This window comes from Eptatretus burgeri, chromosome 12, assembly GCF_056783735.1.
Source record: "Eptatretus burgeri isolate ZD-2024b chromosome 12, Ebu_testis_v1, whole genome shotgun sequence".
In the NCBI taxonomy this organism is placed as follows: domain Eukaryota; kingdom Metazoa; phylum Chordata; class Myxini; order Myxiniformes; family Myxinidae; genus Eptatretus; species Eptatretus burgeri.
In genome coordinates, this window is record NC_140972.1 from 52,897,060 (window position 1) to 52,914,326 (window position 17,267).

A 17,267-nucleotide genomic window follows, 5' to 3' on the forward strand; every position below is an offset into this window, starting at 1 on the left:
GTACCAAGGCATCCCGCTTTGATGCAACCCCACTTTGATTGGACACCTCACCCTGACCCTGACCCTGACCCATGACGTCGACGATTATTGTTCAATTGAATTCAGAATGGGATTAAAACAAATTAAATTCAAGTCAAATGGAAGACTAAATAGGTTCGGTCCTGCATTGGAGTAATCAGAAGGAACCCAAACAAGCAAAAAGCAAAGATGAAGTCATCAGGAGGAACCTGGATAGGATTCAGGTTTCAGCTGCTACTTCTCTACCCTCAAACCCAGTCAGGCACAGCCAAGTGAGCCTTATTTAAAAAAAAAACCCCAAAAAATCAAAAACAAGCAATATCAAAAAATTAAACAATTCTTGCTGCCAGACCATGTACAGTTTATGATGAAGTTGAAATTTAAAACATGTATTCCCCATCAAAACTAGATCATAATTGTGAAGTTTCATGTCGATTGATTAAGCAGTTCCAGAGAAAACATTATTTAATATTTTTCTTCAATCCAATATGACTGCCAAACCATGTGACCTATCAATTATTCCTAAACAAACTTGCACACACACGGCTTGGAGAACATTTGTGTGAAATTTCCCCTCGATCTGTTCAACCGTTCTGGAGAAGAAGAATTTTATCAGTTTTGGGGTAAATCCAATATGACTGCCAAATCATGTGACCTATGATGTCATATGTGTAAACCTTTTCTTCCTCCTGGATAGGCGGTCATACATGTAAAGGTTTGCCTCGATCTGTTCAGCCACTTCAGAGAAGAAGATTTTTGAAGTTTTTATTAAAACAACAATATGGCTGCCGAATCACGTGACTGATGACATCATCAATTTTTTTTTTCTGTGGATCATTTTATCCTGAGATGACCCTCAAAAATTTTCATACTGATCAGATATGGCGTTCTACATGTCCAATGATGACGTCATAACGAAGGCACCTATGACATCATAAAAAAGTCACATTCCCCATGAGGAGTACTTGCCAAGTGTCAAATTTCAATTTTTTTCTTGGTGCGGTTTCATAGATACAGAGGTCCAAAGTTTTTTTTTCTGTTTTTCCAACATGGCTGCCACACCAAGTGATCTATGACGTCATAATATCATAAAATCATTCCACATGAGGAGTCACACCAATTGTGAAACTTGTGTTAATCCGACAAGCGGTTGCGGAGAAATACAGTTTTCTGTTAGCGCTGCTGTTGCACTGTACGTAATATTACACCATTAACTACAGCCACTTGGGTGTGATTGGAACATGTCGCCGTGGCTCCCATCCCCACAATGTTGATTGGCAGGCGTGGTTACACCCACTCTCGTTTCCCTTGCTATTACTCTGCATTGAGATACAGTTTTGCTTACTTTTCGTGGAATCCTTTCAAGTTGTGAAAATTTTGAGTAGTCATGCATCTTCCCAAGATAAAATGCAGTAGATTTGTGTTTAAACCAAATCCTGAGCTTCGACCAATTTTAAGTTTTGCTCTCTTAAGGAAAGAAGAAGAATAATTACAAATGGCTATTTTGGGTCAGTCAATCATGTATTTTGAACGACATTGTCCAAAAGTTAAATCAACGTAATTGGATGTGAAATCCTTCACAGATGACTGGTAGGTACTTTATGGGATTAAAAATTTGTATCTTGGTTAACTTTTTGAGGATTGTTGTTGTATTAAACCTATTGGGTGTCTGGGTCATTCGCACAGAGGAATTCTATCGACAGTCCCGTGAAAACTTTGGGTTATTCCAATTATATTCAAACATGAGGATAAAATTCATAAAATTATGAGTGATAAGCGTCATACGTGTTTATTATTGTTAATTAACAGCCTTATAAATGCACGTGAAACAAACTGCTTCAATAAATTACAAGAACAGTGTCTTTTAAGAGTGTCAGTCAATACTTTCCCAGGCAAAAATGGTACAGTTAGAACTATAGTATATGAGTAGTACTCTCATATACTATCATTGGTAACATGTCCAACTACAGTAGTCTGCAGCGAATTACGATCGGAAAGGAATGATATTTTTTGCCTGGGTTGTGTGTCTGCCCTTTGCCTTATTGAGTTCCATCAATCCTTCCCCCATCAAGACTGAAGGCTTCCTGTGCAAGACTGAAGAACTCTAACAGGGATACATATTGTGCCAAGTATCCTGGAGTACATTCTACAGTTCTGGAAGGTTAGTTGGGTTCCTCTTGATCTTTGTTTCCAGGTAATCCCATATGGCCTCGATGAGACTCATTCTAACAGTTGGAGTACACCAGCTGTAACCATGTTCTCCAAATACTGTTTTACTGTACTAGAAACACCCACTGTTACATCACTTATATAATTACAGTATATGTCCCAAAAATAGTTTTCAGGTGTACAGTGTCACAGAAAATACATCACTTTGTGGAAAATTCGATTTTTGTTGCATTTTTATAGTGCAAAAACATTACAGTATTGTCCAGCAAGGCCAAATAAATTTACAGGATAATCCCAATTTTTTTCAAGTGTAGTCTGCTCCAGAAGAAAGTATGTCACCTTGTGGAAATATCACCACTTTAAATTTCCCACTGAAGGTGGGCAGAGATGGGCACTCCTGCCCCGGAGGATGGGAGTGCCGATGCTCGTACACACAAAGATTTTTGCAACAATTACGAGTGGACAAATGCGTGTGGCTTTGGGGGACTTTATTCTCAATTGTAACCAAACAAAAGAAATGACAGTTGAAGTTCAGACCTCCCCGTCACCAAAAAGAGATAGTCACGTGTCCTCATGTCAAAAAGAGAAAAACATGTATGATTAGAAAATGCACTGTGTGTCCTGAACTGTGCTATGTCTGCAGAGGATCACTGTAGGCTGTGGAACAGGCTGGTGTGTTTCTAATGTTGATTTCATGGGAATTCCATGAGTTGTTTGTTCGACCTTGAAGTTTATGGACAATCCAGGCCTGTATTCCTTATAAAATATAGCTTTCTCAAACCACCATCCACTGGGAATAACGCTGAATTGTTATATCCGTGAAATCATTGCCTTCTGGAGAAAGATATGTACTATGAGTGCGTCATTTGTTATTCAGATGCTCCCAGCATTTTACAACATTAATAAACTCAAAGTTATATCTCTTAGCATGACGGAGCACATTGTCCTTTTGTTGGTGGTGTTAATCCGGCTGTCCTGCTTGAAGCGTATGTCAAAGATCTTTTGCAGTACCACCAAACAAAATGTAGCTAGTGATGATCTTGGCCAGGCTCATGGAAGAGCAGAACGAGAGTGGAAGTCAGAGGGCAAAGGATCAGCAAATGGAAAATGTGGCGAAAAGGAGGTGAGACTGAATAGAGACCAAGACTGAATAGATGAAAAGGGAACAGCATCTCAGCAGGTGTAGACAATCTCAGAAGTGGAAATGGGAGAGACCATAATGTGTTGGTGTGTAAGAGACTTGAAGACCTCAAAGGAATGAACCAGTGTCCTTTTCGTATGACCTCCTAATGTATAGGCGTTCGTGAAATAACTCCATGAAGCACCATTGGTGACCATAACATGCAAGGTTGTTTGTCCTAGATGCAGATGATGTCTGTGTTTTCATCAAAGACAAGCACGATGCTTGTCAAGTATTGGCTAGTTAGGTTGGCGGGTTCGGTTAGGTTAGGTTGTCAAGGTTAGGTTGGCGGGCTTGCGATCCTAAGGTCCTGAGTTCAAATCCCCCTTGGCTGTTGAATTAATACCAGGTGGGGTTGACTCTGCCTGTCATCCTTCTGAGGTTGGCAAAATGAGTTCCAGCATGCTGGTATCCTGTGTTGGCATGGTGACCCATCCAGGATTGTGCCCAATAGTCCAGGAGACTGCTTTGATAGCACCAACGCTCTGTTTGGAGTATGGTCCCAATGGATGGAAGGTCGTCTGTCATCAGGCGTTGGCACAGCAGTGTGGCCTTGTCATGAGAATGCCTGAAATCATCCATGAGCAAAAATTTAACGACTCTGATCTATACTGGGAAAAAGGTACAAGGCATTGCATTTCACTGTTCAACAAAACGAGCTATGCACACATTAAATCAAATTCGAATATAATGGGCTGGCAGGATAGCCGAGGCCCGAGAGGTATGTACATTTGTCTCTGAGCTGTCAAGCCTAGGTTAGAATCCTGACCCAGTTAGTGGATGTCAAAGATCCCATGGTGTACTTCATGAGGAATATGTGAGCTATCACTGACATCCTAAACAAATTACAATTTTTTTTTCCTGGACTGCAGGTAAAAGGTGCAGGTCTAATCTTCTTGGAGGTTCCTGAACATCAGCTTACACCGGTTTCTATCTCCGAGTGTGGTTGCTCTCTGCGTAGCAGCTTCTTCGTTACAAACAAATTGACCAGATAATTTGCGTGTTTTTTTTTTTTTGTATACCTTGGTCGAGGCTCGTATGAGAGCTAACACACAACTCACAGCAAGGGGGCATGAGACAAGAGGGGCGGGAGTGGAAGGGACAAAACAGTGGGGAACAGACACATTAGGTGAACTGTGGAAGGGAGAGGGATGGGGATGGGACGGGGAACATGGCGAAGAGAAGATGGACATTATAGGGACTTTCAGGAAGGAAAGCAGGGGAATTTAAGGAAGTGGGCTTGGGTGGATTATCGGGGGTAGAAAAGATCGAGGATTTGGATGGGGGAAGATAAGAGGTAGTGGTGAACAGCTGTTTTGAAAGCCTGGAGGGAAGAATGGGAAAGAATAGAGTGAGGAAGTTTATTCCAAAGGCGGGAAAAAAGAGGAATGAAAGAGTGAAGATGAGCAGTGATTCGTGATTTTGGTAGTTTTACCAGAAGGGGGTTGCTGGCGGACCTTGAGCGCCCTGTGGAAATGTGGTGGGGACAAATCGCAGAGAGAGCAGGGGGGGCAAGGCTGGAGAGGAGTCGGTAGAAGACAGAAAGACCACCGACCAACCTGCGGTGATTGAGTGAGAGGCCCAAAGACTCAGCTTCAATGCGGGAGATGCCGATGATCTTAAATGCCCTGGTTTTGACAGCGTGAAGCCGAGAAAGGTGGAGGGCAGGAGCACCAGCCCAGAGGGGAGAGCAGTACTCCATCAGGCTACGGACAAAAGCTTTGTAAGTGGTCAGGAGCTCAAGAGGGCCGAGGAAGGACTTTGCACGACGGAGGATTCCCAGTCGGCGACTGGCTTTTGAGGCGAGGTTGGAAATGTGAATTTCCAGGGAAAGGTCATGGTAGATAGTGAGACCCAGAAGCTTGAAAGAAAAGACTTCTTCAAGAGGATTGTTGAGAAAGTGGATGGGGGGTTTTTCTAAATGGTCCTTTCGAAGAGACATAGTGAGAGTGTGAGATTTGTCTGGATTGAAAGACATGTTCCACGTGTTGGACCAGTTTGTGATTTTATCCAGATCTGCAGTGAGTGAAAAAGCTGCTGCTTGCCGGTCTGAGGGATGACAGATGGTACGGCAGAGGGTGGAGTCGTCGGCAAAGAGAAATAGAGGATTTTCCAGAGAGTCCGAGAGATCATTGATGAAAAGCAAAAAAAGAACAGGGCCCAGAACGCTACCTTTAGGCACTCCAGCCTGCACAGGAAGAGGGGATGAAAGAACTCCATTTAGGGCCACACGTTGACTGCGACAGGAGAGGAAGTCTGCGAGCCATGAGTGGAGATGGCCTTGAATACCATGGGAAGAGAGTTTGGTGAGTAGGGCAGGGTGCCAGACTGTGTCAAAAGCACGTGATATGTCCAGGGATACGGCTCGGATTTCCTGTCTGGCATTGAGGACCTCCATCCATTGATGGGAGAGCAGAAGCAGCATATCCAGGGTAGAGTGACCTGGTCTGAAACCAAATTGATGATTGGAAATCAAGCCATTGGAGAAGAGGAAGGATTTCATATCTGAGGCGATGATGGATTCCATCACCTTGCTGATGATTGGGAGAAGGCTGATTGGTCTGTAGTTACAGGGATCTGTTTTTGCACCTTTTTTATGCAGGGCAGTGATGTTAGCAGATTTCCAAGCAGATGGCAGATGACCTTGGGCAAATGAGAGGGTGAATAGAACAGAGAGAGGGTGAGCAAGAGTAGAAGAGCAGGCTTTGAGGACACGTGGGCTGATGCCGTCTGGACCGGTTGCAGAATCTGACTCGAGGTTTGAAAGCAAGCTCTCCACCTTGTCAAGAGAAAAGGATACAGAGTCCAGGGACAGTTGGGTGCGACTGGGTAAAGTGGGTAGAGATAGTGATGGGTTTAGGACACAAGATTTAGCTGCAAACACCGAGTTTAGACATTCAGCTTTATCACGTGTGGAATCAGAAGTGCGGCCATTTGAGGTAAGGGAGGGGATGGAGGGGCAACATACACCAGAAACAGATTTGATTAAACGCCACTAGGATTTTGAGGAGGGAGAGAGGTTTGAGAGTTCAGACTTGAGATGAGAAAGATGTTGTTTTCTGGCTCTCCTGAGGGTAGATACACACTTGTTCCGAGCTTTGTGGAAAGAACTGAGATTGCCCTCAGTTGGGTTTGCTTTCCATGAGGCAAAGGCAAGTTGTTTCAGGACAACTGCCTCGCCACAAGCTTCAGTAAACCAAGGGCGGGAGGAAGGGTAAGACAACTGAACACGAGAGGGGATAAATCTGTGCATGAGGGAGAGCAAGTTTCTTTGAAAGAATTCCCAGGATGAGTTGATGTTTGAGAAAGTAGTGATAGGAGACCAGTCTGTAAGTTTGATGGCTGCTCGGAGACCCTGCCAGTCGGCTTGAGTGAAATGCCAGACTCTACGGCGGTGAGGTGGTTCTCTGATAACAGCCAGAGAGATGTCCACTTTGACAAGGACGTGGTCAGAAGAACCAATTGGAGCGAAGGAAGAGCAGCAGATATTGTCAGGGAAATTTGTCAAAATCAGATCCAGAAGAGATGGAGTACCATTGGTTGAGATCCGGGTCGGGAAGTTGACCGATTGAGTCAGTCCCAATGAGTCGCAGAAAGCTTTTGCTGAGGTGCCATGGCAGGTGAGAGAGGTACCCACACCTCGCCAACTGGCGTGATGACAATTGAAGTCACCACATAAGAGGAAGAGAGAGTTTGGATGAGAAGATAGAAGATGGTCCATGTTTTCGGATAGTGAGGTGTAGATGGAGTCATCACTGTTCGGTGGACGGTACAGTACACATATAAACATGAGGTGGGAGTGGAGGGGAAGCCGAAGCCAGAGGTATTCCTGCGGGTGTTCGGGAGTGAGAGCAGTGCATGGAGAGTGAGGAATAGAGTCTTTGATGAAGAGATCAACACCTCCACCAGGACGAGGCTCAGGTCTGTCATACCGTAAGAGGGAGTAACCGGGGAGAGATACTTGGGAGTCAGACACGTCTTGGGAGAGGAAAGTTTCTGTTCGGCAGATAATGTCTGGTTTGTCAGTGGCAACCTGTATGGAAAGATCTGAAAGGTTTGAGCGAAGGCCCCGGATATTTGAGGTCCACACTTTTAATGAAGAGGTAGGGGAGGAGCCTTTGGGTGCAGGAGGTGGAGGGGGAGGGTAGGACAAGGGACGATGGGGTGAGGTAAGGAGGGTTGCTGAAAGAGTGTGGGGTATTGCAGAATAGCGAGGGGAGGGGGCCGAATGAGGAGGAGAAAAGGCTCTGTGGTGCTGGGGGAGAGAGGGGACAAGAGACAAGGAAGAAGGCAGTTGAGGAATTGAGGAGGTGGAGTGAAGAGATGGAGGTGAGAGGGCAGTGGAGGGAGGCAGGTTGGTGGATGAGAGGGGGGGGAAACTTCGAGAAGGAAGAGTGAGAGGGATGAAAGGTGGGAGAAAGGTGAGGGGGGAATTTCTGAGAGAGGTGAGAGGGAGGCTTGGAGGGAGAAGAGTGGGATGGTTGCTTTGAGAGTGAGAGTGAGGGGTGAGGGGGTGAGTTGGCACTGAAGTTGGAAAAAAAGAATGGTTGATGGAAAGCGAACATCCATGGCAAACTGTGGTTTTTAAAAGTTTTAGGTCAGAGATGCGATTTAACACAATTCTTGATGGATGCAATGAAGGCGAATTCAGAGAATGGAGAGAAGAAGCGCTGTAATAGTTGGATTTTTTAGGCAAGGAATGAAGGAAAGGTCGAAATGAGAGCAGTCTTGTGATGAATTGAAGGACGTGACGCGTGATCACATGTCACGCAGCTCGCGCACGGGATAGATAAAGCCAAGTCTCCGCACGGTCGGGGGGATTGTCCCTGGGGCATTGTCATTTACGGCGGCGGTCCACTTGGTGCTCGTTGAATGGTAAGAATTGAGAGTATACCGGACTCCGTGCTAATTGCTGATTTATTTTGCGGTGATCTACTGCACATGTATACATTGCTTCATATGTACTCCTTGCTGCACCTGTATCCCCTGATGTGCCCGTAGAAGCGGCTTCAATCAAGTGAAATAAAGCCTACACTCCGAAGGTTTTTCCCTCCCATTCATTTCAATTTATTTCACTTGATCCCTTCGTCTCCCTCAACCGACGATGGACAAGATCTACAAACCAGAGAGGTTCGATGCAGACCCAAACGCGACTGACTCGGAAATGAAATGGTCGCATTGGTTCCATTCCTTCTCTCACCATCTGACCATTATTGAAGAGGGAGCTGACAAATTGGCAGCCCTTGTGAATCATGTCTCGCCCAGTGTATTCAGGCTCTTCTCGGAGTGTGACACCTACGACGCAGCGATCGACGTGCTGCAGGCGCTGTACGTGAAGCGCAAGAACGAGGTATACATACGACATCTTCTCAACACACGCAGGCAAGCAGCCGGGGAGACAATCGATCAGTTCTTGCAAGCTCTGAGGCAGTTGGGAAAAGACTGCAGTTTCCGGGCTGTAACCGCCGAGGAACACCGAGATGAAGCGACCAGAGAGGCGTTCATCCAAGGGCTCAGGTCAGCCCCCATACGGCAACGCTTACTGGAGAAAGCGCAACCCACTCTTGAAAAGGTAGCTGAACAGGCTCGAGCAATGGATACGGCTCAGCAGCAATCTGAGTCATATGGGACACCGATGCTGCTAATGAACGCTGCTATGGCGGAAACTCAAGGAACCCCCCTGGGCACCTCCGACATTGAGGATGGAGATAAACCCGAGGAATCGGACACCCAGACCTCATCAAACTCCTCAGCCACTACTTCGGTTGGTAAATGCTTCTTTTGTGGGTATAAAAGACACCCCGCAACAAATGCCCCGCCAGGGATGCCACATGCATGAACTGTGACAAGAAAGGGCATTATGCCAGGGTATGCAAATCTACTCTTAGGAAAAATAAACCTACTTCTGCGGCCCTCTACTCACAAAAGAAACTAACAGCAGCTTCACCGGGGAATCTATCCAAAGTTATCATCAACGTACGAATTAACCGGCATATGGCTGAGGCTCTGATTGATACCGGTAGCTCTGAAAGTTTCGTCAACAGCTCACTAGCGAAGGGCAGGAAATGGAAGATCCACCCGACAGACAATACGGTATGCATGGCCTCCACATCACTACAGTCCTGCGTACAAGGGTACTGCAATGTTGAATTGGACGTAAAAGGGGTACACGCATCGGGATGTAAGGGTACTGGTGCTTCGTGATTTTTGCGCAGATGTAATTCTGGGTCATAATGTCCTCAAGCAGCACGCGAGCGTCGAAATACCCTTTGGAGGAAGCAAACCTCGTCTAATTCTAAATGCTCTGACCACCGCAGAGGTACCGTCCCCCCAGCTGTTTGCTAACTTGTCGCCGGACTGTAAACCGATAGCGATCAAATCGCGACGATATACCACTGCCGATATGAACTTCATCACTTCTGAGACCAAGCGATTACTGGAAGAAGGAATTATAGAACCGAGCGATTCGCCATGGCGCGTGCAAGTGTTGGTGACCACCAACCAGAACCATAAGAAACGAATGGTTGTCGATTACTCTCAAACGGTCAATCGCTTCACCCAACTCGATGCCTACCCTTTGCCGCGCATAGACGAGATGGTCGAACGCGTGGCCTATTATAAGATATTCAGCACCATCGATTTGCGAAGCGCCTATCATCAAATTCCCATTCGAGAGGAAGACAAACCTTACACCGCGTTCCAGGCAGGTAGACGCCTCTATCAATTCAGGAGGATTCCGTTCGGTGTCACCAATGGAGTAGCTTGCTTCCAACGAGTTATGGACAACATCATCTCGGATGAAAACCTCAAAGACACTTTTGTTTACGTCGACAATGTCACGGTGTGCGGTAAAGATCGGGGGGAACATGATATGAATCTGGATAGATTCTTGAGCATTGCTAGAAAATATAATCTGACCCTCAACTACGAGAAATGCGTATTCTCGGCAAGGTCAATTAATCTTCTCGGCTACACAATAGCTGACGGCACGATTAAGCCCGATCCTGAATGATTCCGCCCACTCCGTGAGCTACCCCCACCTCAGGACCTGCAGACAATGCGTCGGGTGATTGGGATGTTCGCGTACTACGCCAGATGGATTCCCCAATACTCTGAGAAAATACATCCCCTAGTGCATTGCAAAAACTTCCCACCAGATGCCGCTGTTGTAAAAGCTTTCCACAGCCTCAAAGATGATATCAGTAATTCCGTGGTACTATCGATCGACAGCTCGGTGCCGTTCGTGGTGGAAACGGATGCTTCCGATCACGCGATCGCTGCGACGCTCAATCAGTCCGGCCGACCCGTCGCGTTCTTCTGGAGAACTCTCTCTGGAAGCGAGCAGAGACACTCAGCAATAGAGAAGGAAGTGTACGCTATTGTCGAAGCCCTGCGTAAATGGAGACATTATTTACTGGGCAACCACTTCACACTCGTCACGGACCAGCGATCCGTTGCATTCATGTTTGATGGGAAAAATAACGGGAAAATTAAGAATGAGAAAATAATGAGATGGCGGATAGATCTAGCTTGTTATAGTTACGACATTGTTTACCGGCCCGGGAGGGAAAACCCTGCTGCAGACACCTTCTCTCGGGTCTACTGTTCGGCGACAATCAGTCGGGCTTTGCAAGACCTCCATGAGTCTCTGTGCCACCCAGGAGTAACCAGAATGGCACATTTCGTGCGCAGGCAAAACCATCCCTATTCTGTCGAAGATATTAAACAAATGAATGCTTCATGCCCTGTTTGTGCTGAACTAAAACCCAGATTCTATGGCGTGGCATCTGGCAGGTTGATCAAGGCCACTTCACCCTTCGAGAGACTAAATATCGACTTCAAAGGGCCCATGCCGACCGAGACAGACAACAGATACATATTCACTGTTGTTGACGAATACTCAAGGTTCCCATTCGCATTTCCGTGCTCGGATATGACCTCGGGCACTGTCGTGAAATGTCTGTCTGACCTCTTCGCTATGTTTGGGAGACCTTTGTACATACATTCAGACAGAGGGCCGTGTTTCATGTTGGCCAGGCTAAAACAGTTCCTATTTGAGCACGGCATAGCAACTAGTCGAACGACGGGTTACAACCCACTACACAGGGTAATGGGCAGGTGGAACGATATAATGGAGTCATTTGGAAAGCCGTAACTCTGGCGCTGAAATCGAGAGGGCTGGGGCCCGAGCGGTGGGAGGTTACCCTTCTCGACGCTCTGAATTCCTTACGCTCTTTGCTCTGTACGTCCACCAATGCTACTCCTCACGAACGAATGTTTACTCACCAGCGACGTTATGTTGACGGCCAAACGGCGCCCAACTGGCTAATCTATCCCGGAACAGTGTTCATGAAACGCCCGGTACGACAAAGCAAGTATGAACCCATGGTGGAGGAGGTCGAACTCATCGATGCTAATCCAGAGTATGCTCATGTCAGACTTCCTGATGGCAGGGAGACCACTGTGTCGGTTCGCCATTTGGCTCCCTCAGGTACTCCTCCCGCAGGTACACCACCATCTGGCACTCCTCCCTCTGACATTCCCTCCCCAGGTGTTTCCCCCCCAGGAACTACACCCGGGAATGGTGGCGACGGAGCTGCCGCGTTCCACCCGAGAGCGATCGAGGAGTCATCCCCGGCACGAGTCGAGGCTCACCAAGAGGATCGGAAGTCTCCCTCAAGTGAAACCGCCATTTACTCCCGGAGAGGTCGACAGATAAAACCCCCTCGCCGACTCGATCTGTAAAGGGGATTATCGGCATCCTCGATGCTCATGCTCCTATATGCTCATTATATCATATATCGATGCTCATTACTATGCTCCTACAACTCAAAATAATCCTCACTGCTTGGAATGTATGCTTCTGTAGTTTAAATAGTTTGCGCTGCTTGAAATGTATACTCCTATAGCGCTGAAGTAATCATGGTGCGTTAGTTGGGCCTCTAGTTACATTTTAAAGACGGGGAGAATGTGATGAATTGAAGGTCGTGACGCACGATCACGTGTCGCGCGGCTCGTGCACGGGATAGATAAAGCCAAGATTCCGCGCGGTCGGGGGGATTGTCCCTGGGGCATTGTCATTTACGGCGGCGGTCCACTTGGTGCTCGTTGAATGGTAGGAATTGAGAGTATACCGGACTCCGTGCTAATTGCTGATTTATTTTGCGGTGATCTACTGCACGTGTATACATTGCTACATTTGTACTCCTTGCTGCACATGTATCCCCTGATGTGCCCGTAGAAGCGGCTTCAATCAAGTGAAATAAAGCCTACACTCTGAAGGTTCTTCCCTCGCATTCATTTCAAGTCTGTTAAAATAGCAGAAGAGTAGTGCACTGTGAAACAGTAAAGAGTACCACATGTGTGAGAGAGGAAGATGAAGCATTATAAGATCGTTTTTGTTGTTAATATTAATGTATGAGAGAGTTCAACAGATTAGGTCATGGAAGTGTAGAAAAAAATCGAGGAAGAAGACGAGGAGGAAGTTAAGAGGAAGAAGAAGAAGAAGCAGAATCGGGAGAAGGTGAGCGTGTTGTTGTTGTTGTTGGGTATATATATATATATATATATATATATATATATATATATATATATATATTTTTTTTTTTTTGAGATAAGAAAGAGATTAGTTGGGAGAATGGGGGATGTTTGGAAAGTGGGGAGGATAGAAATTGAAGGTAATGGGGAGAAAAAAAAAAAAAAACGATGGAACACCGAGTGGAACCCGTAGGCCTCAAGCCTAGGCCAAGGCCTCAAACACCAGGTAAGAATGTCGACAAAAATACTCACAAAATAGCACGATTTTTGAAACAAAACCGAAGTAGGAACACACAGTAACATGTAGGTGAGAAAATTAAACAGTTAAAACTGGACAAATAATGACCGGAAACTTAACTTTGAGAACGTCAGCAGGGAGCCCCGAAGGAGACCTCGCCGTGTTTCATGTAAACGACCTTTTTTGGAAGCAACCAACAATCATATTATACATTAATATGCTAAATGGGAGTTTCTTTGTTATGGAACGATTTTCGACACAGATTTATGACTTCAAACATGCTACTGTGGTTCACCAGGAGTGGATGGATGCACTGAACCACATACAGGAGGTCAGAGCCTTCTCCTTGGAAATCTCTCATGTCTTCGACTCAGTATTGCTCTAGACTCTGCTTGTCAAGTTCTCCATAATGGGCGTGTAAGCCCCCCCCCCCACCTATTCATTGTCTTGCCGTGAATCCTCAATGTGAACAGAAAGTCGTTCTTGAAAGTTTCTTCTCGACCCATACTCACATTAGAAGCCAGTGTCTCTCAATGACCAGTTATGTTTTTAACCTACAACAACGACCTATCTGCCTCTCTCATGGAAAACTACCGTTACCACTTTGCTGTTCTTATCTGCCACATATAGGACAAAGAAATCTGTTTCCACATCACTGTCTGCATATTAATACAGTTACACTTTGGGCATCCACATATGACTTGACTATCAATGACTTTCAAGCACAATGCACTTATTCTGAGCTGTAACACATGTAATGGTGCTTCCAGATGTCCAGGCTCAAGGAAGAGCAGAACTACAGATGAAGACAGAGGGCAAAGGGTCAACGGACAGAAAGCGGGGCGAAAGCGGAGGTGTACAAGACCATAAGAGGATGAAAATGGGGACATCTCAGCGGGTATAGACAAGCTCAGAAATGGAAATTGGAGTGACCACAAGAGTGTTGAAGACCTGAAGGGAAGATCACAGAAGAACAGACTCGGGAAGATGGTTACATAGCTGAATGAAGAAGGAGACGAATGAATTGTAGTGAGCTTTACGCTTGGACTTGGGGTGGGGGGAGGGGGATAGTAAGGTTATAATGGTTTCTCTCATGCAGTGAAGTGAACAGTGGAGCATGGAGGAATGCTTCAAGAAAAAGTGCAAAATAACTCTCAAAACCTCCTTTCTCTTGACCCAGATTGGTCTTTGTGGAAATTCCAATGGCTGCAATATGCAATACTGGGATGGTGCACTACCCTGCACAAGAGGTCAGAAAAATAGGGTCATGTCTTCATTGAGAAAAAAAAAACTCCCTTACAGGCAAAAATGATGGAGATGTAGATGGAGGGTATGCTCCAGGGAAGTTCAAAGCAGAAAGCACCCATGGGCCGCTTGTCCAGAAACCGCAGCGAGCCAATCGGGAATGAAGAGGAGGAATTGTACGTGATAGACAGTGGACATGCATCACGAGTGGACTATGTAAGCCATTCCTGAATTGTTTTGAACAGTTTCCAATGCGATCAAATTAACCGTAAGATTAAAGGGCCATATATTTATTACGTTTGCACTGGTGGAGGGAATGGAGGTGGGGGGAGGGGCGTGTTATGAAAATGGGAATATTTAAATTGGGGAAATTAAGGTAAGGAAGGACGAGAGGAGGACAAAAGGAAGGTAGGGGAGTGTTGGAGTAGTGAGAGTGCAAAGGGTAATGCTAAAGAAGCCTGGTATTGACTTAGTGGTTAGGGTGGCTGGCTTTGGATTTTAGGGTCCTGAGTTCAAGTCCCGTTGGCTGCTGAATTAACACCAGGTCGGATTGACTCAGCCTGTCATCCTTCTGAGGTTGGTGAAATGATTACCAGTGTACTGGTAGAGGGGCACAGCATCAGTGGTGCCCCCATACTTGGTAGCAGTGATGTACCGTTTGTCATAGCCAGTTGAAAGCATGAAATCATGCCACCACAATAAGTGGAAGCACTTAAAAATAAAGAAATTCTAAAGGGTGATTCTAATGGATTTCTATCGTTTCTAAGTTTTGCCTATTTCATATTAAAAATTCCAAACTGAACTGCTTCCTTTGGACACATGTGTTTTTATTTACCTTTCATGCCTTTCCCTGCATTCCTACAATATGATGTCCCATTACATAATCATGACTGTCTCTTGTATCCACCCATTCTGCTTTTTTTGTATTATCACAAACCCTTGTCCGCAACATATCTACTCACATTGGTGTTACAGTAGATTGGGGGCAAGCCGCCCATGTTGGGAAAGGTGGGGCAAGATACCCATCCCTTCCTTCTCATTTTAACCTTATCAGCTCCATAAATTATGAGCAATTGCAATAACAACTCACACAATTAAAACTTTGCTTTGCTAAAAAAATAAATAAATCTTATCCGGTGTACCATACCCTGTGTTGCAGAGCGTTGGTTCTATCAAAGCAGTTTATAGGTCAGGGTCATGCCGGGCAGTTGGCTATCCCTCTCCCAGCAGTTGGCTCACCTCTTCACGAAGGACATGGTGGGATGTTTAACATCCACCCACTAATGCCAGCAGATGGGACAACAGTTTGTATATACAGTATGTATGTTTATATATATATATATATATATATATATATATATATATATATATATATATATATATATATATATATATATATAGTATGTATGTTTATATATATAGTATGTATGTTTATTTATTTATATATATATATATATATATATATTTTTTTTTTATATCTATTTATTTATATATAGAGGCTCACTAGTGAGCTCGCTGTTGATGCGGAGCTGAATGCCACCTTCTGTAATGCTGGAGATGATTTTGTATCTGCCTTGATGTTCTCTCATCATCTCTTTGCTGACTCACAAATGTCTGCTGAGCTTCTCTATTTTGTGCTCCAAATGCATTTAAATTTGACACAGAAAAACTTGCTCTTCTTCTTGCCTTATTATCTGAGTAGATTTCTAATTTTTGCTCCTCTGTCTCAATAAGTGACCCTTTTCCCATTTGAAACAGAGCTTCTGATTCATTTTGACCATTCTACAATGGAGATATGGTGTGAAGAGAGAAAAGATCGATTTTTATGTGAAAAAAAAACTTTATAGATACGTGATTTTGTTCAGTGAATCAAATGATGAAATTTATTTAAAATGAAGACTGTATGTCACAGTTGCCAATGATGGGGCGAAGAACAGTAAAGATCATTCCAATGCAGCGTATCAATGTCCATGTAAATACGCGAAAAATGTAAATACGGATTTCCATCATTAGTCCCTGTAATGTCCATCTTCTATTCCCCATGTTCCCCACCCCATCCCTCTCCCTTCCACAGATCTCCTCATGTGTCTGTTCCCCACTGTTTTGTCCCTCCCACTCCAGCCCCTCTTGTCTCATGCCCCCTTGATGTGCGTTGTGTGTTAGTTCTCACACGAGCCTCGACAAGGTATACAAAAAAAAAAGTAGTGCGATAGCGCCGCAGAAATTTACACAACTGAAGTTGTAAGTGTGGATTTCCATCATTAGTAAATACTAGTACGTGCCCGTACGTGCGTGACCGTACGTGTGTGGCTGTACGTGCAAAAAAGAAAAAAACCTTTCAAACCAAGTGCCAGAACCAACAAACACACAGGCCGTTCCTTCACTCTCGCGTGCCTGTACGTGCAAAAATAAAGTTAAAAAAGAAGAATTGTGACCTCAATTGTGACGTCGTAGCACCGTGTCCTGTCATTAGTTTGGTAAATAAATGGCTATAACTTGGGAACCACTTATCCGATTAATATCAAACCTTGAAAAGGCACATCCACAGGGCCCCATCAATATACCTGGAAAGTTTCAATCAGATCGGACCGTCAATCGTGCAAAAAAAAAAATAAACAAACATTAATTTGGATGTCATTTGTGATGTCATAGCACCGTGTCCTGTCATTGCTTGACAGATAAATGGCCTTAACTTGGGAACCGCTCGTCCGATTAATATCAAACCTTGAAAAGGCACATCCACGGGTCCCCAGCAATATTCCTGGCAAGTTTCAATCAGATCGGACCGGCGGTTGTCGAGAAACAGCGGTCACAGACAGACAGACAATAGTGGGGCAACTTAGCAGAACAATTGTGCATTTTGTGAGGAAAGCACCAAAT